The 27,542-nt window shown below is 37.6% G+C and overlaps 1 long non-coding RNA gene and 1 pseudogene across 1 annotated transcript in view; one reads left to right on the top strand and one right to left on the bottom strand.

Annotated features, from left to right (window-relative positions):
• Nucleotides 1–27,542, bottom strand: part of LOC137201778 (uncharacterized) — a 100,501-nt gene that overhangs the window by 31,278 nt on the left and 41,681 nt on the right. The window lies entirely within an intron of this gene.
• Nucleotides 8,291–9,064, top strand: LOC137202675 (S-phase kinase-associated protein 1 pseudogene; annotated as a pseudogene).

The raw sequence follows: 27,542 nt of genomic DNA, 5'->3' as shown, positions 1-27,542 counted from the left end.
GTTTCCACTACTGGGCAGTAAGTTGAGGTTAGGATTGATGTATTTGTCATCTATTGATATGTAATATCTTATGCAAGGCTTGGCACAGAATAGGTATTCAGTAAAATTTAAGTTCTGAATAGGTGAAATGGTATAGATATAATATATATGTATTTTGAAATAAATATATCCTCTGCAATGTGCTTTATGTAGGATCTCCCACTTTCTTTTCTCTTCCTGCCTATTCATTATATAAAGATATATGAAATGTTCAAAATGTCAAGCCAGGCCTTGGCAAAATCAATGAGTCCTTTTTTATTTCATAGTAGGATCATTTTTACTCAGCCACTCATCTGACTTACCTCCTTTACCAACATTATTTGCCAATTTTAAAGTATGATTAGCATTATTTTCAGGATATTAATTTGCTAGAAGTATCCTTTGGTCATTGTTCCCCACATCTTTTTCCCAGTTTTTGTTGGACCCTCAGCTTGGCCCTTCTATATCCTTCCCTGACTCCTAGGCCCTTTTTTTCTTTGCCTGTTCTGTCTCCCAGGATGCACTGAATGTTGTAAAATTCTCTAGAGGGGAAAAGCACAAGTTTAATCCTAGTCTTTCAAACTTAAAGGAGTGTCTCTTCCTTACACTAAAACCACCTAAATCTTTTAGAGAATATAAGCAAAACACAGTGGAATAAATGCAGTCACTCATTATGAACAAAAAAACCGAACCAATGTAAGAAAGGACCTCATAGGTAGACGTGTATGAGATAGCACAGAGACTAAAACACAGACCCTGAATCCAACCAAATCTAGGTTGAAATTCTAGATCTACCACTTTCCGTCTGAATTACTTCAATTTCATAATTCATAAATTTGATATAAATATTATACCTATATAGGGACTTCCCTGGTGGCCCAGTGGTTAATAATCTGCCTGCTAATGCAGGGGACATGAGTTCAATCCCTGGTCCAGGAAGATCCCACATGCTGTGAAGCAACTAAGCCCAAGAGCCACAACTACTGAGGCTGTGCTCAAGAGTCCATGAGCCACAACTATTGAGCCCACGCTCTGCAACTACTGAAGCCCACTTGTTTAGAGCCCATGTTCCACAACAAGAGAAGCCATCACAATGAGAAGCCCGTGCACTGCAATGAAGAGTAACCCCTGCTCATCACAACTAGAGAAAACCAACATGCAGGAACAAAGACCCAATGCAGCCAAAAATAAATTTTAAATTTCAAAAAAATTATACCTATATCATAAAGTTGTTGTACCTGCCAATTTTCTAGTACCATGGCCTTGGATACCTGTCAAGTAAAACATTTCAGCAAGTTTTTTCCAATTCTAAAATATCCTGTGGTTTTTTTGCCTCACATGTTTCTCTATTTCTTCTCTTGGTTGCTTCCTTAGATTTATAAGAGAGAAGGAGCTAAGTATTGCTGTTTATGACCAGCATTTTAGGTTTGCCATTGATTGACCTTTCTTGCCTCCTAAGTTCCACATCCTCACAGGCACATACACAAAAACTAACTATAGCCCTCCAAAAACTCTCAAAGCAGCTAAACTGCTTTCTTTTGGATAGAGATATTCCTAGACAGAAGATTAGATTGAATATTGTCTTCACTATATCAGAAACAGTTGTTTCTAGTCTTCCAGGTGATAAAGCATCAGAGAAGGTAACTGAAATTTTACTCAGCAATGTTTTAAAACTCACTAGAAAATTGTGATTACTTATATGTTATTCCACTTAAAATATGGAGATTTTTTAAAGGAGAATTCAAAGGGAAATCAAACAATATAAACATAATATCTAAAACCTTTTTAAAAATTAGAATGAATGAAAAACTATACACCAAGAAACTGGACAACCTAGATGAAATGGAAAAATTCTGAGTCACATACAACTTACTGACTGAAGAAATTCAGAAATTCAGAAATTTCTTACTGAATCAGGAAGAAATAAAAAATCTGAAGAGACTTATTACTAATAAGGAGATTGAATTAGTAATCAAAAATCTACCAGCAAAGAAAATCCCAGGACCAGATGGCTTCACTGGTAATTTTATCAAACATTTAAAGAAGAAATAACACCAATTCTTCTCAAACTGTTAAAAAAAATCAAGGAGGAGGGAACATTCCCAACTTGATTTTATGAAGCCAGCGTTTTTCTGATACCATAACCAGAAAAGGATATTACTAGTAAAGGAAACTACTAGCCATTACCCCTGATGAATATAAATGTAAAAAATTCTCAGTAAAATACTAGCAAAACAAATTCAGCAGCACAGTAAAAGGACCATACACCATGATCAACTGTGATTTATCCCTGAGATGTAAGGCTGGTCCAACATACACAAATGAATCAATGTGATACATCACATTAGTGGAATGAAAGAAAAGAACCATATTATCATCTAAATAGAAGTAGAAAAAGCATCTGACAACATCCATTCATGATAAAAACTGTTAACAAATTAGGCATAGAAAGAGCATTCCTCAATATAATAAAGGCCATATATGATAAGCCCATAGCTAACATCATACCCAATGATGAAAGGTTGAAAACTTTTCCTCTAAGATCAGAAAAAAGACAAATGTGCCCACTTTCACCACTCCTATTGAACATAGTAGTAGAAGTCCTAGGTAGGGCAATCAGGCAATGAAAAGAAATTTAAAGAATCAGAATTGGAAAAGAAGAAGTAAAATTGTCTCTATTTGCTGATAAAGATTTTATAGAGAGAAAATACTAAAAACTCAAGCAAAGAACTGTTAGATTTAATCAATGAATTCATTAAAGTTGCAGGATGCAAAATTAACATACAGAAAAACAGTAGCATTTTTATACATAAACAAAGAATTTTCAGAAAAAGACTAAAAGAAATTGATCCCATATACAATTGCATAAAAAATAATAAAAACTTAGTAATAAATTTAACTAATGAGGTGAAAGAGGTCTACTCTGAAAACTAAAAAACATTGATGAAAGAAATTGAATAAGACATAAATAAATGGAAAGGATCCTGTGTTCATGAATCAGAAGAATTAATATTGTTAAAACAGTAATACTACCAAAGGCCAACACTAGCCTGGGAACCTGTCCTCATGCACCAGTGGGTGGACACCAGGCTATGGACCACCTGAGCCCTAAGCTGGCCCACCAGCAGGTGGACAACAGACTAGAGACACCTTGATACCCACAGCCAGCAGCCCAAAGATCTAACACCAACCACCAGTGGTTCAGCACTAGCCTTTGAAACAGACCTTGCCCACCAACAGGCAAACACCAGTTCTAGGATTCTAGGACTTCAGTCAGTTCCCCTGGCATGCTGACCCACCTACAAGGAGCCAGCAGCCCCTGAATAAAGCAGGACCTGGCAACCAAATGGGCCAGGAGCCAGTCACACTCATCAGTGTGCCCACAATAATAGTTGGACCCACCAATACAGAGAGCCCATTCAGCCCACATAGGAGATACCACTAGAGCATATAGCTCTGGTGAACAGAGGGGAGTGTGCTGCTGGAACCTACAGAATGTGTCCTACATAAGGTCACTTCTCCAAGATCAGGAAATGTAACTGACCTACCTAATATATAAAATAAAAATAGATAATCAGGCCAAATGGAGTGACAGAGAAAAAATTTTTAATGAAGGAAGAAGACAAAACACCAGAAGAAGAACTAAGCCAAATGGAGATAAGCAATTTGTCCAAAAATAGTTAAAGCTAATGATCAAAAAGATGCTGAATAAACTCAGGAGAAGATTGAACGAACAGGGTGAGAACATTAACAGAGAGTTAGAAAATATTAAGAAGAACAAAACAGAGATGAAGAATACAATAACTCAAAAAATACACTAGAAGGAATCAACAATTGATTAGATAATACAAAGAAATGGATAAGTGAACTGGAAGACAGAGTAGTAGAAATCACTCAAGTTGATCAGAAGAAAGAAAGTTTTAAAAACATGAGGATAGTTTCAAAGACCTCTAGGACAAAATTAAATGTACTAACATTCTCATTATAGGGGTCTCCGAATGAGAAAAGAGAGAAAGGGGTTGATAACATATTTGTAGACTTAATAGTTGAAAATCTCTTTAACCTGAGAAAGGAAGCAGTTATCTAGGTGAAGGGAGCACAGAGAGCCACAAAGAATATCAACCCAAAGAAGACAAATCAAGATGCATTGAACTAAAATGACAAAAGTTAAGGACAAAGAGAGAATATTAAAAGCAGAAAGGGAAAAAGCAACAAGTTACATACAAGGGAACTCCTGTAAGACAATCAGCTGAATATTCAGCAGAAACACTGCAGGCCAAAAGGGAACGGTACAATAATTTTAAAGTAATGAAAGAGAAAAACCTACAACAAATAATACACTACCTGACAAGGATATCATTCAGATTTGAAGGAAATATAAACAGTTTTACAGACAAGCAAAATCTAAAAGAGTTCACTACCATCTAACCATCTCTACAGGAAATCTTAAAGGGACTCTTTTAAGTGGAAAATATCCCAACTAGAAATATGAAAACTTAAAAAGGAAAAATCTCATTGGTGAAGGTAAAGATAGTAGATGAACCATTTACAAAATTAGAAGGAAGATTAAATAACAAAAATAGGAAAATAACCTATATCCACAAAAAGTAGTTAGAAGAAACAAAAAAAACAAATAGATGAAAAGCATGATGTCAAAAACATTAAAAGAGGAAGGGGAGTAAAAAATGCAGTGTTGTTAAAATGTGCTTGAACTTAACAGCATCAATGTAAAATACTCATGTATTTACAAATATTGCTTTACATAAATATCATGATAACCATAAACCAAAAATCTCAAATAGATACACACAAAAAAGATAAAGGAATCCAAATGTAAAATTAAACATGGTTATCAAATAACAAGGGAAGAGAGAAGAACAAGGAAGAAGAAAGGAACAAAAGATAATTTTTAAAAATTGAAAAACAATTAACAAAATAGCAATAAGTACATACCTATCAATAATTCCTTTAAATGGAAATGGACTAAATGCTCCAATAAAATGATATAGAGTGGCTGAATGGATAATAAAACCAAGACCCATACATATGTTGCCTACAAGATGCTCATTTCAGATCTAAAGACACACTCAGACTGGAAGTGAGAGGATGGAAAAGGTATTTCATGTAAATGGAAACAAATGAAAGCCAGGTTATGTATACTTAGACAAAATAGACTTTAAAACAAAGACTATAATAATGCACCAAACATAGGAACGCTTATTGTATATATGTATTACAGAAAATTTTATTGACGTAAAGGGAGAAATTGACAGTAACATAATAATAGTAGAGGACTTTAACTTCCAACTTACCTCAATGGACAAATCATCCATAGAGAAAATCAATAAAGAATTACTGGCCTTAAATGACACATTAAACCAGATGTAATTAATTGATATATAGAGAGCATCCATAAGCAACAGAGTACACTTTATTTTCAAGTGCATATGGAACATTCTCCAGGATAGATCACATGCTAGGCAACAAAACAAGCCTTGGTAAATTTAATAAAAGTGAAATCATATCAAGCATCTTTTCCAACCACAACACAATGACAGTAGAAATTAACAATAAGAAAAAAAAACTGAAAAAAAGCTGACAAACATGTGGAGACTAAACAATATACTACTAAATAACCAATGTATCACTGAAGAAATCAAAGAGGAAACTAAAAATTACCTAGAGTCAAATGAAAATGAAAACATAACAATCCAAAACCTATGGGAAGCAGTAAAAAGCAGTGCTAAGAGGGGAGTTTGTAGTGATATAAGCATACCTCAGGAAACAAGAAAAATCTCAAATAAACAACCTAACCTTACACCTAAAGCAACTAGAGAAAGAAGAATAAACAAAACCCAAATTTAGTAGAAGTAAAGAAATCATAAAGATCAGAGCACAAATAAATAAAATAAAGACTAAAAACTCAGTAGAAAAGATCAATGAAACTAAAAGTTAATTCTTTGAAAAGATTTTTTAATGATACCTTTAGCCAGACTCATCAAGAAAAAGGGAGAGGGACCAAATCAATAAAATCAGAAGTGACAAAGGAGAAGGTACAACTGACACCACAGAAATAGAAAGGATCATAAGAGACTACTATGAACTACTATACACCAATAATATGGACAACCTAGAAGAAATGGACAAATTCTTAGAAATGTACACTCTCCCAAGACTGAGCCAGGAAGAAATAGAAAATGTGAACTGACCAATTACCAGTAATGAAACTGAATCAGTAATTTTAAAACTCTGAACAAATAAAAGTCCAGGACCTGATGGCTTCACAGGTGAATTCTATCAAATATTTAGAGAAGAGTTTGCACCTTTCCTGAAATTATTCCAAAAATTGCAGAGGAAGGAATATTTCTGAACTCACTCTATGAGGCCATCATCACCCTGATACCAAAACCAGACAAAGATATCACAGAAAAAGAATATTACAGGCCAATATCACTGATGAATCTAGATGTAAAAATCCTCAACAAAATATTAGCAACCTGAATTCAACAATACAGTAAAAGGATTATACACCACAATCAAGTGGGATTTGTCCCAGGGATGCAAGAATTTTTCAATATCCACAAATTAATGTGATATACCACATTAACAAATTGAAAAAATAAAAACCATATGATCATCTCAATAAATGCAGAAAAAGCTTTTGACAAAATTCAATACAATTTATGATTAAAAATCTCCAGAAAGTGGGCATAAAGGGAACCCATCTCAATATAATAAAGGCCATATACAAAAAACCCACAGCAAACATCATTCTCAATGGTGAAAAACTGAAAGCATTTCCTCTAAGATCAGGAACGAGACAAGGATGCTCACTCTTGCCACTTTTATTCAAAATAATATTGAAAGAGCTAGCCACAGCACTCAGCCAAGAAAAAGAAATTTTAAAAATCCAAGTTGGGAAGGAAGAAGTAAAACTTTCACTGTTTGCAGATGACATGATACCTCACATAGAAAATCCTAAAGACACCATCAGAAAACTACTAGAGCTCAGCAACAAAATCTGTGAAGTTGCAGGATACAAACTTAATATACAAATATCTATTGCATTTCTATACACTAACAATGAACTATCAGAAACAGAAATTAAGGAAACAATCTCATCTGCCATCACATCGAAAGGATAATATACCTAGGAATAAACCTACTTAAGGATGTAAAAACCTGTACTCAGAAAACTATAAGACACTGATGAAAGAAATTAAAGACAACACAGATGGAAAGATATATTGTGTTCTTAGATTGGAAGAATTAATATTGCTGAAATGAACATACTACTCAAGACAACCTACACCTTCAATGTAATCCCTATGAAAATACCAAGAGCATTTTTCACAGAACTAGAATAAATAATTCTAAAATTTGTATGGAAATACAAAGACCCTAAGTAGCAAAAACAATCTGGAAAAAGAAGAGCAGAGCAAAAGAAATCATGCTCCCTGACTTCAGGCTACACCCCAAAGCTATGGTTATCAAAGCAGTATGGTACTGGCACAAAAACAGACACATAGATCAATGGAACAGAATAGAGTCCAGAAATAAACCCACGCACTTATGGTCAATTAATCTCTGACAAAGGAGGCAAGAATATACAATGGAGAAAAGACAGTCTCTTCAATAAGTGGTGCTGGGAAAACTAGAAAGCTACTTGTAAAAGAATGATATGAGAACATTTTCTCACAACATACTCAAAAACATTCAAAATGGGTTAAAGACCTAAATGTAAGACTGGAAGCCATAAAACTCCTAGAAGAAAACATAGGCAGAACATTTTTTGATATAAATCATAGCAATATTTTTTGGATATGTCTCCTAAAGCAAAGGAAATAAAAGCAAAAATAAACCAATGGGGGCTTCCCTGGTGGTGCAGTGGTTGAGAGTCTGCCTGCCGATGCAGGGAACACGGGTTCATGCCCCGGTCCGGGAAGATCCCACATGCCACGGAGTGGCTGGGTCTGTGAGCCATGGCCGCTGAACCTGTGCGTCTGGAGCCTGTGCTCCACAACGGGAGAGGCCACAGCAGTGAGAGGCCTGCGTATCACAAAATAAATAAATAAACCAATGGGACCTAATTAAACTTAAAATCTTTTGCACAACAAAGGAAACCACTGACAAAACAAAAAGACAATCTACTGAATGGGAGAAAATATTTGCAAATGAAAGACTGATAAAGGGTTAATATCCAAAATGTACAAGGAACTCATACAACTCATCACCAAAAAAAACAAAAACAAAACAAAACCTATTAAAAAATATGCAGGGTGTTGGCCTTGTTCTCTGCTTTTGTTTTTCTTTTTGCAGATGCCACCCTGCTCTCATCAGCCTCTGGCCTGCCATCTCCTTGAGTCCTAACACCACACCTTCAATTAAGTTGCAGAGTTCTGGTGAAGAGATATTTGAAGTTGATGTTGAAATTGCAAAACAATCTGTGACTATTAAGACCATTTTGGAAGACTTGGGAATGGATGATGAAGGAGATGATGATCGAGTCCGCTTGACAAATGTTAATGCAGCAATATTAAAAAAAGGTCATTCAGTGGTGCACCCACCACAAGGATGATCCTCCTCCTGAAAGTTGACCAAGGAATATTTTTGAGCTTATACTGCTAGCAAACTACTTAGACATCAAAGGTTTGCTTGATGTTACCTGCAAGACTGTTGCCAATATGATTAATATGTTGCCTGAGGAGATTCGAAAGACATTCAATATCAAAAATGATTTTACTGAAGAAGAGGAAGCCCAGGTACGCAAAGAGAACTAGTGGTGGGAGGAGAAGTGAAATTTTGTGTTTGATGCTGTAACACTGTAAGGATTGTTCCAAATACTAGTTGAACTGCTTTGTTTATAATTGTTAATATTAGAAAAACAGTCCACAAATGCAGCAGCAAATCAGTTGTATTAGCAGAATGTTGCCCTCATTGCATGTGTAGTTTCAGTACAGATTCCAAACTTATGTCTGAGTTTCTTCTAGTATGACCAAAAGTTCATTTTTCTTTGCTCTGAATAAAATTGAACTGTAGGTTCTCTATAGAAGTGGCATTTTGGGCTTTCCCTCTTTTTGTAAAGCAATTTCTGCCTAGTTTATTGTCCAGTTACCTTTAGTTTAGTGACTTGGCATTGTAAATAAAACAACTTGCAAAAAATTTTCTGAAATAGAATTAACATATTATCTTTATTTATGAGTTGGAAACTGGAAAAAGGCTACTTGAGGTAAATGCTATTAGAGTGGGGTTATCAGAATGTCTTCCAGCTTCCTGGAGTCAGAGTATGGCTGGTATTGATTAGCCTGTATGTAGCAGCACTCCCTTAACTGGATCTGAGGACTTGTTTTTGCATTTTTAATCCTATCAGCTTTGAATATGTTGGCTAGAGGCTCAGTTTTTACTCAGTTTATAGTTTGGGAGGAAATAGAATTAGACAGTTTGCTGGCTTTTCAATTAAAGAAGACACTTAACCCAAGCAGTGTGTCATCTTTTTATAATCAGTAATCCTATTTGGGGAAAACCATAAACACTACTTGCATGTAAAAAATAATTTAACCTTTAATGTTAAAATGTGTGGCATAACCCAGAAAGCATCAGTCACAAATGCAAGATACTTTCAATAAAAAGTTACATACTAGGTAAAAAAAAAAAAAGGCAGAAGAACTGAATAGACATTTCTCCAATAAGGACATGCAGATAGCCAAGGTGCACATGAAAAGTTCAATCCCTGGTCAGGAAATTCCCACATGCCATGCAGTGCAGCCAAAAAAAACAACCTGATTACAAAACGGGATAAGGACATGAATAGACATTTTTCCAAAGAAGACATACAGATGGCCAGTAAACACATGGAAAGACGCTCAATGTCACTAATCATCAGGGAAATGCAAATCAAAACCACAATGAGATATCACCTCACACCTGTCAGAATGGCTATCATCCTAAAGACAAGAAATGACAAGTGTTGTTGAGGATGTGGAGAAAAGGAGACCCTTATAAACTCTTGGTGGGAACATAAAGGGGCACAGCCACTATGGAGAACAGTATGGAGGTTCCTCAAAAAATTAAAAATACAGTAAGTCCCCTATGTATGAGCAAGTTCCATTCCAAGAGCGTGTTCATAAGTTCAGTTTGTTCCTAAGTCCAAGAAAGTTAGCCTAGGTACCCAAATAACACAATCAGCTAGTTATGTAGTACTGTACTGTGATAGGTTTATAATACTTTTCACACAAATAATACATAAAAACAAACAAACACAAAAAATAAAGACAAAATTTTTAATCTTACAGTACAATACCTTGAAAAGTACAGTAGTACAGTATAACAGCTAGCATACGGGAGCTGGAATCGAGTGAACAGGCAAGAAGAGTTACTGACTGGAGGAGGGAGAGGAGGTGGGAGATGGTAGAGCTAAAGGATGATCAGCAATAGGAGACGGAGGGCAAGCTGCAATTTCACTCACTCTGAAAGCATGTTTGCATCTTTGAAAGTTCACAACTTGAAGGTTCATATGTAGGCAACTTACTGTAGAACTACCATATGATCCAGTAATTCTAATTCTGGGTATTTTTCCAAAGAAAATGAAAACACTGGTTCAAAAAGATATATGCACCCCTATGTTCATTTCAGCATTATTTACAATAGCCAAGCTATGGAAGCAACCTAAGTTCACATCAATAGATAAACAAAAAAAGATGTGACACACACACACACACACACACAATGGAATATTACTCAGCCTTAAAAAGGAATGAAATCTTGCCATTTACGACAACATGAATAGAACTAGAAGGTCTTATGCTAAGTGAAATAAGTCAGACACAGAAATGAAAATACTGTATGGGAATTCCCTGACAATCCAGTGGTTAAGGCTCCATGCTTCCACTGCAGGGGGCACAGCTTCAACCCTTGGGCAGGGAACTAGTATCCCACATGCTGTGCAGTGTGGCCCAAAAATAAAAAATAAAAATAAATTTAAAAATAAAATAGCGTATGATTTCACGTATGTGGAAAATAAAGAGAAAATAACAAATGAATAAACATGACAAAACAGAAACAGAGTTATAGATACAGAAACCAAAGGGGTGGTTGGCAGAGGGGAGGGGGTGGGGGGGAATGAGTGAAATAGCTGAAGGAGATTATGAGGTACAAACTTCCAGTTACAAAATAAATGAGGTATGGTTATGAAATGTACAGTATGGGGAATATAGCCAAAAACAATGTAATATCTTTGTATGGTGACATATGGTAACAAGACAATTGTGATCATTTTGAAATGTATAGAAAGATCAAATCACTATGTTGTGCAACAGAAACTAACATAGTGTTACAGGTCAATTATACTTCAAAAACAAACAAACGAACTCATAGATAAAGAGATCAGGTTTGTTGTTACAGATATGGGGTGTGGAGGTAGGGGTAATTTGATGTAGGTAGCCAAAAGGTACAAACTTCCAGTTGCAACATAAATAAGTACTACGGATGTATGTACAACATGATAAGTAACACTGTTGTATGTTATATATGAAAGTTGTTACGAGAGTAAAGCCTAAGAGTTCTCATCACAAGATAAAAAGCAACTAGCCAGGTGGGGGCACAGCCCAAACCACTAGCAGGCTGGTTCCTTAAGACTCCCTGAGCTACTGCTACTCAGGACAATGCCCTGTCTACCAGAGGGCCCAGGACTTGGCCACACACACCCGTGCACCAGCACTAGCCCTGGAACACCAGAAACCCTGCACTGAGAGACACTGGGACCCAGCTTTGCTCACCAGTAAGCCAGCACTAGACTGCGACCTCCCTGGGGCTATGCAGGCAGCCATTTTGTTACCTGGCCCCACCCACTAGTGGCTGGGAGCCTCCACACAAGGCATAGCTGGCAACCAACCAGACTGGGGGCTAGCCACATCTACCAGGCCACCCACAGTTGTCAGCTTGCCACAACAGAAGTACCAATGCAGTCCATATGGAGGCACCCCTAGAGAATATTGCTCTGGTGACCAGAGTGGGGTGCATTGCTGGGACACAGAGGATATTTTCTAAAAAGGCCATTTATCCAAGTTTGGGAGATGCAGCCAATCTCGAAGTACATAGAAATAAAAATAGCAAATCAGGCAAAATGAGGTGACAGAGGAACATGTTCAAACTGAAGGAACAATATAAAACCCCAGAAGAAGAACTAAGTGAAGTGGAGTTATCAATCTACACAATAAACAGTTCAGGGTAATGATTGTAAAGATGATCAAAGAACTTGGGATAAGAGTGGATGAACAGGGTAAGAAGTTAGAAGATTTTAACAAAGTTAGAAAATATAAAGAAGAACCAGAGATGAAGAAAATAATAACTGAAATGTAAAATACACTAGAATGAATCAACAGGAGATTAGATGATACAAAGGAACGGATCAGTGAGCTGGAAGACAGAGGAGTGGAAATCACTGCACCTGAACAGAAAAAAAAAAAAGAATGAAAAGAAATGTATGATTTCTTTAAGAGTTTAAGAGACATCTGAGACAACATCAAGAGTAACTAACATTCCCATTATAGGGGTTCCCGAGAAGAATAGAGAGAGAAAGTGTAAGAGAACATATTTGAAGACATAGCTGAAAGCTTCCCTAACCTGGGAAAGGATACAGACGTGCAAGTGCACCAAGGAAAGCAAGTCCCAACTAAGTTCAATCCAAAGAGGACCACACCAAGACACATTGTAATTAAAATAAAAATTAAAGGTAAAGAGAAAATATTAAAAGCAGCAAGGGAAAAGCAACACGTTACTTACAAGGGAACTCCACAAAGCTATCAGCTGATGTTTTGGCAGACACTTTGCAGTCCAGAAGAGAGTGGCACAATATATTTAAAGTGATAAAAGGGAAAAACCTACAACAAAGAATACTCTACCTGGCAAGGATTTCATTCAGATTTATGGAAGAGAGAAAGAGTTTTACAGCAAGCAAAAGCTCAAAGAGCTCACTACCACCAAACTAGCTTTTAAAAAGTATTAAGGGATTTCTCTAAGTGAAAAAGAAAAGGCCACAACTAGAAACATGAAAATTACAAAAGAAAACATCTTATCGGTAAAGGCAAATACACAGTAAACATATTAAATCAACCACATATAAATCTAATAGGAAGGTTAAAAGACAAACACAATGGGCTTCCCTGGTGGCACAGTGGTTGAGTGTCCGCCTGCTGATGCAGGGGACACGGGTTCGTGCCCCAGTCCAGGAAGATCCCACATGCTGTGGAGTGGCTAGGCCCGTGAGCCATGGCTGCTGAGCCTGCATGTCCGGAGCCTGTGCTCCACAACGGGAGAGGCCACAACAGTGAGAGGCCTGTGTACCGCAAAAAAAAAGACAAACAGAGTAAAATCACCTATATCTGCAATAAGTAGTTAAGGGATGCAAAAAACAATTAGATGTAAAATATTATGTTAAGAACAGTAAATGTTGGGGGAGGGGAGTAATACTGTTGTTAAAATGAATTTGAACTTAAGAGATCAGCAGCTTAAAATAATCACATCTGTATAGATTGCTATACATAAACCTCATGATAACTACAAATCAAAAATCTATAATAGGTAGCCATGTAAAAAAGTAAAAGGTATTCAAACATAACACTAAAGATAGTCATTAAATAACAAGAGACAAGAACAAAAGAAGAACGAACAAAAATGAATTAAAAAACAATCCCAGGGCTTCCCTGGTGGTGCAGTGGTTGAGAGTCCACCTGCCGATGCAGGGGACTCGGGTTCGTGCCCTGGTCCGGGAGGATCCCACGTGCCGCGAAGCGGCTGGGCGCGTGAGCCATGGCCGCTGAGCCTGCGCGTCCGGGGCCTGTGCTCTGCGGCGGGAGAGGCCACAACGGTGAGAGGCCCGCGTACCGCAAAAAAAAAAAAAAAAAAAAAAACAATCCCAAACCAATTAACAAAATAGCAATAAGCACATATCTATCAGTAATACTTTAAATGTAAATGGACTAATGCTCCAATCAAAAGATAAAGGGTGGCTGAATGGATACAAAAACAAGATCCATCTTTATGCTGCCTACAAGAGACTCACTTCAGATCTAAAGACACACACAGACTGAAAGTGAGAGGATGGAAAAGGTATTTCATGCTAATGGAAATGGAAAGAGAGCCAGGTTAGCAATACTTATAGCAGACAAAATAGACTTTAAAACAAAGACTGTACCAGGGACAGAGACAAAAGTTACACTATGTAATGATTACAGGATCAATCCAACAAGAAGATACAACAATCATAAATATATATGCACCCAATATAAAGACACCTAAATACATAAAACAAATATTAACATACATATAGGGAGAAATTGACAACAATACAATAATAGTAGGGGACTTTAACACCCCATAAAGTCTATGGAATGCAGCAAAACCAGTTTATAGGAATTTTCTACCTCAGGAAAAGGAGAAAATGCTAAAAACAAAACAAACGAACAAAAAACTTACCTTATACCTAAAGGAAATAGAAGAAGAACAAACAAACCCAAAAATAGTAGAAGGAAAGAAATCATAAATACTAAAGCAGAAATTAATGAAATGGAAATTTTAAAAACAGTAGAAAAGATCAATAAAACTAAAGCTGGATTTTTGAAAAGTTGATAAAATAAAAATGATAAACCTTTAACCAGACTCACTGAGAAAAAAAGAGAGTCCAAATAAATAAAATCAGGAATGAAAAAGAAGTTACTGACACCACAGAAATAAAAAGGCTCATTAGAGTTTACTACAAACAATTATATGCCTATAAAAGTGACATCCTAGAAGAAATGAACAAATTCCTAGAAATGTACAATCTTCCAAGAGTGAGTCAAGAAGAAATAGAACATATGAACGGACAAATTACCAGTAATATAATTGAATCAGCAACTTAAAAAATTCCCAACATACAGAAGTCCAAGACCAGATCGTTTCACAGGTCATTTCTACCAAACATTTAAACAAGAGTTAACACCTATCCATTTCAAACTATCCCAAAAATTTTCAGAGGAAGGAACACATCCAAACTCATTCTACAAGGCCAGCATAACACTGACACCAAAACCAGGCAAAGATACCAAGAAAAAAAATTACAAGCCAGTGTCACTGAGGAACACAGATGCAAAAATCCTCAATAAAACATTAGAAAACCAAATTCAACAATTCATTGAAAGTATTATACATAATGATCAAGTGGGATTTATCACAGTGATGCAAGAATGGTTCAGTATCAGCAAATCATTCAGTGTGATACACCACAGTCACAGATTGAAGAATAAAAATCATACACTCATCACAATAGATACAGAAAAAGCTTTTGACCAAATTCAACACCATTTATGAGAAAAAGCTCTCAACAAAGTGAATATAGAGGGAACATAACTCAATATAATAAAGACCATATATGGTAAGCCCACAGCTAATGTCATAATGATGAAAATCTTAAAGCATTCATCTAAGATCAGGAACAAGACAAGGATACCCTCACTCACTACTTTCATTCAACATAATGTTGGAAGTCCTAACCAGAGCAATCAGACAAGGAAAAGAAATAAAAGACATCCAAATTGGAAGGGAAGAAGTAAAACTGTCACTATTTTAGATGACATGACACTATATAGAAAATCCTAAAGATGCACTAAAAAACCACTACAGTTCATCAATGAATTTGGTAAAATTGCAGGATAAAAAATTAATATAGTAATCTGTTGCATTTCTATACACTAACAACAAACTATCAGAAAGAGAAACTGAGAAATCAATCCCATTTATAAGCTGATAAAAAAGAATAAAATACCTAGGAATAAATCTAAGGAGGTAAAAGTCCTGTACTCAGAAAACTATAAGACGCTGAAGAAAGAAATTGAAAATGACACAAGAAATGGAAATATATACCGTGCTCATGGATTGGAATAATTAATATTGTTAAAATGACCATATTACCCAAAGCAATCTACAGACTCAATTCCATTCGTATCAAAATACCAATGGCGGCTGGCCCGTGCCCTCCTCTCTCCTAGACTCCCCTGACTCTCTTCCTGGGGTCCCAGGAGACGCACGCCACGGTGACCACACTGAAAGACCCCGGACGCCTGCGGCAGGCCGGGCCCACCGGCCAGAGTCAGAATGAATTGAGATTTTTAAGTATCTAAAACATTCCATGTGGAAAAAGATATCTTACATTGAATTTTACTGAGACACTGTGGTTTCATTACCTGATGAAAAATAAAATACAAGATACACCAGAAATACATCTACACGTGGAACAACTCCTACAGAACACCTACTGAAGGCTGGCAGAAGATCTCAGACCTCCCAAAAGGCAAGAAACTCCCCACGTACCTGGGTAGGGCAAAAGAAAAAAAAGAAAAAACAGAGACAAAAGAATAGGGACGGCACCTGCACCAGTGGGAGGGAGCTGTGAAGGAAGAAAAGTTTCCACACACTAGGAAGCCCCTTCGCGGGCGGAGACTGCGGGAGGCGGAGGGGGGAGCTTCGAAGCCGCAGAGGAGTACACAGCAGCAACGGGTGCGGAAGGCAAAGCGGGGAGATTCCCGCACAGAGGATCGGTGCCGACCGGCACTCACCAGCCCGAGAGGCTTGTCTGCTCACCCGCCGGGACTGGCGGGGCTGCGAGCTGAGGCTCTGAGGCTCCGGTTTCGGACGGAGCGCAGGGAGAGGACTGGGCTTGGCGGCTTGAACATAGCCTGAAGGGGTTAGTGCACCATGGCTAGCCGGGAGGGAGTCCGGGGAAAAGTCTGCACCTGCCGAAGTGGCAAGAGACTTTTTCTTCCCTCTTTGTTTCCTGGTGCGTGAGGAGAGGGGTTTAAGAACGCTGCTTAAAGGAACTCCAGAGACGGGCGTGAGCCGCGGCTAAAAGCGCGAACCCCAGAGATGGGCGCGAGCCGCGGCTAAAAGCGCGAACCCCAGAGACGGGCGGGAGACGCTAAGGCTGCTGCTGCCGCCACCAAGGGGCCTGTGTGCGAGCACAGGTCACTATCCACACCCCTCTTCCGCTGAGCCTGTGCAGCCCGCCACTGCCAGGTTCCTAGGATCCAGGGACAACTTCCCCGGGAGAACGCACGGCGGGCCTCAGGCTGCTGCACAGTCACGCCGGCCTTTGCCGGCGCAGGCCCGCCCCGCACGCCGTGCCCCTCCCTCCCCGCCGGCCTGAGTGCGCCAGAGCCCCCGAATCAGCGGCTCCTTTAACCCCGTCCTGTCTGAGCAAAAAACAGACACCCTCCAGCGACCTACACGCAGAGGCAGGGCCAAATCCAAAGCTGAGCCCCGGTGACTGAGAACAAAGAAGAGAAAGGGAAATCTCTCCCAGCAGCCTCAGAAGCAGTGGATTAAAGCTCCACAATCAACTGATATACCCTGCATCTGTGGAATACCTGAATAGACAACCAATCATCCCAAATTAAGAAAGTGGACTTTAGGAGCAAGATCTATGATTTTTTTCCCTTTTCCTCTTTTTGTGAATGTGTATGTGTATGCTTCTGTGTGAGATCTTGTCTGTATAGTCTTGCTTCCACCATTTGTCCTAGGGTTCTATCCGTCCATGGTTTTTTAAAAATTTTTTTCTTAATAATTAATTTTAATTTTAATAATGTTATTATACTTTACCTTCGTTCTTTCTTTCTTTCTTTCCTTCCTTCCTTCCCTCCTTTAGACAACGAATCATCCCAAATTGAGGAGGTGGTCTCTGAGAGCAAGATTTATGATTTTTCCCCCTTTACCTCTTTTAGTGAGGGTGTATGTGTATGCTTCTGTGTAAGATTTTGTCTGTATAGCTTTGCTTCCAACATTTGTCCTAAGGTTCTATCCGTCCCTTTTTTTTTTCTAAATAAGAATTTTTTAATTCAATAACTTTATTATACTTTATTTTATTTTTACTGTATCTTCTTTCTTTCTGTCTTTTTTCCTTCTTTCCCTCCTTCCTCCCTCCCTCCCTCCCTCCTTTCTTTCCTTCCTGCCTTCTTTCCTTATTTGCTTCCTTCTTTCTTTCTTCCTTCCTTCCTTCCTTCCCTCCTTTCCTTCTTTCTTTCCTCATACTTCTACTAATTCTCTCTACTTTTTCTCCCTTTTATTCTGAGCTGTGTGGATGAAAAGCTCATGGTGCTCCAGCCAGGAGTCAGGGTTCTGCCTCTGAGGTAGGAGAGCCAACTTCAGGACACTGGTCCACAAGAGACCTCCCAGCTCCACATAATATCAAATGGTGAAAATCTCCCAGAGACCTCCATCTTAACACCAGCATCCAGCTTCACTCAACGACCAGCAAGCCACAGTGCTGGACAACCTATGCCAAACAACTACAAAACAGGAACACAACCCCACCCATTAGCAGAGAGGCTGCCTAAAATCATAATAAGGCCACAGACACCCCAAAACACATCACCAGACGTGAACCTGCCACTAGAGAGACAAGATCCAGCCTCATCCACCACAACACAGGCACTAGTCCCCTCCACCAGGAAGCCTACACAACCCACTGAACCAACCTTAGCCACTGGAGACAGACAACAAAAACAGCGGGAACTACGAACCTGCAGTCTGCAAAAAGGAGACCCCAAACACAGTAAGATAAGCAAAATGAGAAGACAGAAAAACACACAGCAGATAAAGGAGCAAGATAAAAATGCACCAGACCTAACAAATGAAGAGGAAATAGGCAGTCTACCTGAAAAAGAATTCAGAATAATGATAGTAAGGATGATCTGAAATCTTGGAAATAGAATGGACAAAATGCAAGAAACAGTTAACAAGGACCTAGAAGAAATAAAGATGAAACAAGCAACAATGAACAACACAATAAATGAAATTAAAAGTACTCTAGATGGGATCAATAGCAAAATAACTGAGGCAGAAGAACGGATAAGTGACCTGGAAGATAAAATAGTGGAAATAACTACTGCAGAGCAGAATAAAGAAAAAAGAATGAAAAGAACTGAGGACAGTCTCAGAGACCTCTGGGACAACATTAAACGCACCAACATTCGAATTATAGGGGTTCCAGAAGAAAAAGAGAAAAAGAAAGGGACTGAGAAAATATTTGAAGAGATTATAGTTGAAAACTTCCCTAATATGGGAAAGGAAATAGTTAATCAAGTCCAGGAAGCACAGAGAGTCCCATACAGGATAAATACAAGGAGAAATATGCCAAGACACATATTAATCAAACTGTCAAAAATTAAATACAAAGAAAGCATATTAAAAGCAGCAAGGGAAAAACAACAAATAACACATAAGGGAATCCCCATAAGGTTAACAGCTGCTCTCTCAGCAGAAACCCTACAAGCCAGAAGGGAGTGGCAGGTCATACTGAAAGTGATGAAGGAGAAAAACCTGCAGCCAAGACTACTCTACCCAGCAAGGATCTCATTCAGATTTGATGGAGAAATTAAAACCTTTACAGACAAGCAAAAGCTGGGAGAGTTCAGCACCACCAAACCAGCTTTACAACAAATGCTAAAGGAACTTCTCTCGGCAGGAAACACAAGAAAAGGAAAAGACCTATAATAACGAACCCAAAACAATTTAGAAAACGGGAATAGGAACATACATATCGATAATTACCTTAAATGTAAATGGACTAAATGCTCCCACCAAAAGACACAGATTGGCTGAATGGATACAAAAACAAGACCCTTATATATGCTGTCTACAAGAGACCCACTTCAGACCTAGAGACACATACAGACTGAAAGTAAGGGGATGGAAAAAGATATTCCATGCAAATGGAAACCAAAAGAAAGCTGGAGTAGCAATTCTCATATCAGACAAAATAGACTTTAAAATAAGGACTATTAAAAGAGACAAAGAAGGACACTACATAATGATCAAGGGATCGATCCAAGAAGAAGATATAACAATTGTAAATATTTATGCACCCAACATAGGAGCACCTCAATACATAAGGCAAATACTAACAGCCATAAAAGGGGAAATCAACAGTAACACATTCATAGTAGGGGACTTTAACACGCCACTTTCACCCATGGACAGATCATCCAAAATGAAAATAAATAAGGAAACACAAGCTTTAAATGATACATTAAACAAGATGGACTTAATTGATATTTATAGGACACTCCATCCAAAAACAACAGAATACACATTTTTCTCAAGTGCTCATGGAATATTCTCCAGGATAGATCATATCTTGGGTCACAAATCAAGCCTTGGTAAATTTAAGAAAATTGAAATTGTATCAAGTATCTTTTCTGACCACAACGCCATGAAACTAGATATCAATTACAGGAAAAGATCTGTAAAAAATACAAACACATGGAGGCTAAACAATACACTACTTAATAATGAAGTGATCACTGAAGAAATCAAAGAGGAAATTAAAAAATACGTAGAAACAAATGACAATGGAGACACAACTACCCAAAACGTATGGGATGCAGCAAAAGCAGTTCTAAGGGGGAAGTTTATAGCAATACAAGCCCACCTTAAGAAGCAGGAAACATCTCGAATAAACAACCTAACCTTGCACCTCAAGCAATTAGAGAAAGAAGAACAAAAAAACCCCAAAGCTAGCAGGAGGAAAGAAATCATAAAAATCAGATCAGAAATAAATGAAATAGAAATGAAGGAAACAATAGCAAAGATCAATAAAACTAAAAGCTGGTTCTTTGAGAAGATAAACAAAACAGATAAACTACTAGCCAGACTCATCAAGAACAAAAGGGAGAAGACTCAAATCAATAGAATTAAAAATGAAAAAGGAGAGGTAACAACTGACACTGCAGAAATAAAAAAGATCATGAGAGATTACTACAAGCAACTCTATGCCAATAAAATGGACAATCTGGAAGAAATGGACAAATTCTTAGAAATGCACAACCTGCCAAGACTGTATCAGGAAGAAATAGAAAATATGAACAGACCAATCACAAGCACTGAAATTGAAACTGTGATTAAAAATCTTCCAACAAACAAAAGCCCAGGACCAGATGGCTTCACAGGCGAATTCTATCAAACATTTAGAGAAGAGCTAACACCTATCCTCTCACACTCTTCCAAAATATAGCAGAGGGAAGAACACTCCCAAATTCCTTCTACGAGGTCATCATCACCTTGATACCAAAACCAGACAAGGATGTCACAAAGAAAGAAAACTACAGGCCAATATCACTGATGAACATAGATGCAAAAATACTCAACAAAATACTAGCAAACAGAATCCAACAGCACATTAAAAGGATCATACACCATGATCAAGTGGGGTTTATTCCAGGAATGCAAGGATTCTTCAATATACGCAAATCTATCAATGTGATAAACCATATTAACAAATTGAAGGAGAAAAACCATATGATCATCTCAATAGATGCAGAGAAAGCTTTTGACAAAATTCAACACCCATTTATGATAAAAACCCTGCAGAAAGTAGGCAAAGAGGGAACTTTCCTCAACATAATAAAGGCCATATATGACAAGCCCACAGCAAACATCATCCTCAATGGTGAAAAACTGAAAGCATTTCCACTAAGATCAGGAACAAGACAAGGTTGCCCACTCTCACCACTCTTATTCAACATAGTTTTGGAAGTTTTAACCAGAGCAATCAGAGAAGAAAAGGAAATAAAAGGAATCCAAATCGGAAAAGAAGAAGTAAAGCTGTCATTGTTTGCAGATGACATGATCCTATACATACAGAATCCTAAAGATGCTGCCAGAAAACTACTAGAGCGAATAAATGAATTTGGTAAAGTGGCAGGATACAAAATTAATGCACAGAAATCTCTAGCATTCCTATATACTAATGATGAAAAATCTGAAAGTGAAATCAAGAAAACACTCCCATTTACCATTGCAGCAAAAAGAATAAAATACCTCGGAATAAACCTACCTAGGGAGACAAAAGAGCTGTATGCAGAAAATTATAAGACACTGATGAAAGAAATTAAAGATGATACCAACAGATGGAGAGATAAGCCATGTTCTTGGATTGGAAGAATCAATATTGTGAAAATGACTATATTACCCAAATCAATCTACAGACTCAATGCAATCCCTATCAAACTACCACTGGCATTTTTCACAGAACTAGAACAAAAAATTTCGCAATTTGTATGGAAACACAAAAGACCCCGAATAGCCAAAGCAATCCTGAGAACGAAAAAAGGAGCTGGAGGAATCAGGCTCCCTGACTTCAGACTATACTACAAAGCTACAGTAATCAAGACAGTATGGTACTGGCACAAAAACAGAAAGATAGATCAATGGAACAGGACAGAAAGCCCAGAGATAAACCCATGCACATATGGACACCTCATCTTTGATATAGGTGGCAGAAATGTACAGTGGAGAAAGGACAGCGTCTTCAATAAGTGGTGCTGGGAAAACTGGACAGGTACATGTAAAAGTATGAGGTTAGATCACTCCCTAACACCATACACAAAAATAAGCTCAAAATGGATTAAAGACCTAAATGTAAGGCCAGAAACTATCAAACTCTTAGAGGAAAACATAGGCAGAACACTCTAGGACATAAATCACAGCAAGATCCTTTCTGACCCACCTCCTAGAGTAATGGAAATAAAAACAAAAATAAACAAATGGGACCTAATGAAACTTCAAAGCTTTTGCACAGCAAAGGAAACCATAAACAAGACCAAAAGACAACCCTCAGAATGGGAGAAAACATTTGCGAATGAAGCAACCGACAAAGTATTAATCTCCAAAATTTACAAGCAGCTCATGCAGCTCAATAACAAAAAAACAAACAACCCTATCCAAAAATGGGCAGAAGACCTAAATAGACATTTCTCCAAAGAAGATATACAGACTGCCAACAAACACATGAAAGAATGCTCAACATCATTAATCATTAGAGAAATGCAAATCAAAACTACAATGAGATATCATCTCACACCAGTCAGAATGGCCATCATCAAAATATCTAGAAACAATAAATGCTGGAGAGGGTGTGGAGAAAAGGGAACACTCTTGCACTGCTGGTGGGAATGTGAATTGGTTCAGCCACTATGGAGAACAGTATGGAGGTTCCTTAAAAACTACAAATAGAACTACCATATGACCCAGCAATCCCACTACTGGGCATATACCCTGAGAAAACCCAAATTCAAAAAGAGTCATGTACCAAAATGTTCATTGCAGCTCTATTTACAATAGCCCGGAGATGGAAACAACCTAAGCGCCCATCATCGGATGAATGGATAAAGAAGATGTGGCACATATATACAATGGAATATTACTCAGCCATAAAAAGAAACGAAATCGAGCTATTTGTAATGAGGTGGATAGACCTAGAGTCTGTCATACAGAGTGAAGTAAGTCAGAAAGAAAAAGACAAATACCGTATGCTAACACATATATATGGAATTTAAGAAAAAAAAATGTCATGAAGAACCTAGGAGTAAGGCAGGAATAAAGACGCAGACCTACTAGAGAACGGACTTGAGGTTATGGGGAGGGGGAAGGGTGAGCTGTGACAGGGCGAGAGAGAGTCATGGACATATACACATTAACAAACGTAGTAAGGTAGATAGCTAGTGGGAAGCAGCCGCATGGCACAGGGATATTGGCTCGGTGCTTTGTGACAGCCTGGAGGGGTGGGATAGGGAGGGTGGGAGGGAGGGAGACGCAAGAGGGAAGACATATGGGAACATATGTATATGTATAACTGATTCACTTTGTTATAAAGCAGAAACTAACACCATTGTAAAACAATTATACCCCAATAAAGATGTTTAAAAAAAAAATACCAATGGCATTTTTCACAGAACTAGAACAAATAATTCTGAAATTTGTATGGAAACACAAAAGACCCCCAACAGTCAAAACGATCTTGAGAATGAAGAACAAAGCTGGAGGTATCATGCTCCCTCGCTTCAGACTATACTGCAAAGCTACTGTAATCAAAATAGTATGATACTGGCACAAAAACAGACACATTGATCAATGGAACAAAATAGAGAGCCCAGAAAGAACCCACAATTAGATGGGCAATTAACCTACATCAAAGGAAGCAAGAAAATACAATGGAGAAAAGACAATTTCTTCAATAAATGGGGTTGGGAAAACTGAACAGCTACATGAAAAAGAGACAAATTGACTACTCTCTCACACCACGCAGAAAAATAAACTCAAAATGGATTAAAGACTTAATGTAAGACCTGAAACCATAATACAATACTTCTAGAAGAAAACATCGGCAGTATATTCTTTGACCTTGATCTCAGCAATATTTTGGGGGTATGTCTTGGGGGAATATTTCGGGGGTATATTTTGGGGGAAACAAAATCAAAAATATACAAATGAGACTACATCAAACTAAAATGTCTTTGTACAGTGAAGGAAACTACCAACAAAATGAAAAGGCCACGTGCTGAATGGAAGAAGATATTTGCAAACAATATATCCAGTAAGGGGTTATATCCAAAATATACATAGACTCAACATTTTATCTTCATGTTGTTTGTGGAGGGGAATATATTTAATGCTGTGGAGTATGTGAGTCGTATGTAGAAGTACAGGTTAAGTAGTGCTGTGGTGGCTATAACGTAGGTAAGATAGTAGCATTGTTTTTTGTTATTTCTTGAATAATCATTCATTTAGGCATGAATCCTGATAGTGGCGGGAGTCCTCCTATTAAGAGTAGGGTGATTATGATGAGGGTTGTGATGACATGTGTTTTGTTCCATGTGTGTCATAGTGATAGTGTGGTGGTGGCTGAGCTGTGAATAAATAGTATGAATATAGTGAGGTTATTATGATATAAATTACTAGGTTGCAGATGGTTATAGTTGGATTATACAGTAAGATGGTTGTCATTCATCCTATGAGGGCGATTGGTGAGTAGACCATGATTTTTTTTTTTTTTTGACCATGATTTTTTGAAGTTGTGTTTGAGTTAATCCTCCTTAACCACTGACTAGAATAGAAAGTATGGATAGAGATAGTATTAGGCTTAAATTAATTGATGGTGAGATTTGATAGAGGATTGATAGGGGTGCCAAGTTTTCATCATGTTAATAGGATTAGACCTGCTGGGTTTTTTAATTAGTTATCCATTTTATACATATTAGTGTATATATATATATATATCTCAATCGCAATCTCCCAAATCATCACACCACCATGACCCCCTACCACTTTCCCCCCTTGGTGTTCCTATGTTTGTTCTCTACATCTGTGTCTCAATTTCTGCCCTGCAAACTGGTTCATCTGTACCATTTTTCTAGGTTCCACATATATGCGTTAATATACGATATTTATTTTTCTCTTTCTGACTTACTTCACTCTATATGACAGACTCTAGATCCATCCACATTTCTAAAAATGGCCCAATTTCATTCCTTTTTTATGGCTGAGTAATATTGCACTGTATATATGTGCACATCTTCTTTATCCATTTGTCTGTTGATGGGCATTTAGGTTGCTTCCATGACCTGGCTATTGTAAATAGTGCTGCAATGAACATTGGGGTGCATGTGTCCTTTTGAATTATGGTTTTCTCTGGGTATATGTCCGGTAGTGGATTACTGGGTCATATGGTAATTCTATTTTTAGTTTTTTAAGGAACCTCCATACTGTTCTCCATAGTGGCTGTATCAATTTACATTCCCACCAATGGTGCATGAGGGTTCCCTTTTCTCCACACCCTCTCCAGCATTGGTTGTTTGTAGATTTTCTGATGATGCCCATTCTAACTGGTGTGAGGTGATACCTCATTGTAGTTTTGATTTGCATTTTTCTAATAATTAGTGATGTTGAACAGCTTTTCATGTGCTTCTGGGCCATCTGTATATCTTCTTTGGAGAAATGTCTATTTAGGTCTTCTGCCCATTTTTGGATTGGGTTGTTTGTTTTTTTAATATTGAGCTGCATGAGCTGCTTGTTTATTTTGGAAATTAATCCTTTGTCAGTTGCTTTGTTTGAAAATATTTTCTCCCATTCTGAGAGTTGTCTTTTCGTCTTGTTTATGGTTTCCTTTTTTGTGCAAAAGCTTTGAAGTTTCATTAAGCCCCATTTGTTTATTTTTGTTTTTAATTCCATCTCTCTAAGAGGTGGGTCAAAACTGATCTTGCTGTGATTTATGTCATAGAATGTTCTGCTTATGTTTTCCTCTAAGAGTTTTATAGTGTCTGGGTTTAAATTTGGGTCTCTAATCCATTTTGAATTTATTTTTATGTATGGTGTTAGGGAGTGTTCTAATTTCATTCTTTTACATGTAGCTGTCCAGTTTTCCCAGCACCACTTATTTAAGAGACTGTCTTTTCTCCATTGTATATCCTTGCCTCCTTTGTCATAGATTAGTTGACCATAGGTGTGTGGGTTTATCTCTGGGCTGTCTATCCTGTTCCATTGATCTATATTTCTGTTTTTGTGCCAGTACCATATTGTCCTGATTACTGTAGCTTTGTAGTATAGTCTGAAGTCAGGGAGTCTGATTCCATCAGCTGCATTTTTTTCCCCTCAAGACTGCTTTGGCTATTCGGGGTCTTTTTTGTCTCCATACACATTTTAAGATTTTTTGTTCTAGTTCAGTAAAAAATGCCATTGATAACTTGATAGGGATTGCATTGAGTCTGTAGATTGATTTGGGTAATATAGTCATTTTCACAATATTGATTCTTCCAATCCAAGAACATGGCTTATCTCTCCATCTGTTGGTATCATCTTTAATTTCTTTCATCAGTGTCTTATAATTTTCTGCATACAGCTCTTTTGTCTCCCTAGGTAGGTTTATTCCGAGGTATTTTATTCTTTTTGTTGCATTGGTAAATGGGATTGTTTCCTTAATTTCCCTTTCAGATTTTTCATTATTAGTGTATAGGAGTGCAAGGGATTTCTGTGCATTAATTTTGTATCCTGCAACTTTACCAAATTCATTGATTAGCTCTAGTAGTTTTCTGGTGGTATATTTAGGATTCTCTATGTATAGTATCATGTCATCTGCAAAGAGTGACAGTTTTACTTCTTCTTTTCTGATTTGTATTCCTTTTATTTCTTTTTCTTCTCTCATTGCCATGGTTAGGACTTGCAAAACTATGTTGAATAATAGTGGTGAGACTGAACATCCTTGTCTTGTTTCTGATCTTAGAGGAAATGCTTTCAGTTTTTCACCATTGAGAATGATGTTTGCTGTGGGCTTGTCATATATGGCCTTTATGATGTTGAGGTAAATTCCCTCTATGCCCACTTTCTGGAGAGCTTTTACCATAACTGGGTGTTGAATTTTGGTTTTTCTTCTTCAATTTGTTAATATGGTGTAGCACATTGATTGATTTGTGTATATTGAAGAATCCTTGCATCCCTGGGGTAAATCCCACTTGATCATGGGGTATGATCCTATTAATGTGTTGTTGGATTCTGTTTGCTAATATTTTATTGAGGATTTTTGCATGTATATTCATCAGTGATACTGGTCTGTAATTTTCTGTTTTTGTAGTATCTTTGTCTGGTTTTGCTATAAGGGTGATGGTGGCCTTGTAGAATGAGTTTGGGAGTATTCCTTCCTCTGCAATTTTTTGGAAGAGTTTGAG

The sequence above is a fragment of the Pseudorca crassidens genome, chromosome 11, assembly GCF_039906515.1.
Source record: "Pseudorca crassidens isolate mPseCra1 chromosome 11, mPseCra1.hap1, whole genome shotgun sequence".
Classification (NCBI taxonomy): domain Eukaryota; kingdom Metazoa; phylum Chordata; class Mammalia; order Artiodactyla; family Delphinidae; genus Pseudorca; species Pseudorca crassidens.
The sequence above is the reverse complement of the archived record's forward strand: the minus strand, read 5'-3'. Positions and strand labels throughout refer to the sequence as shown.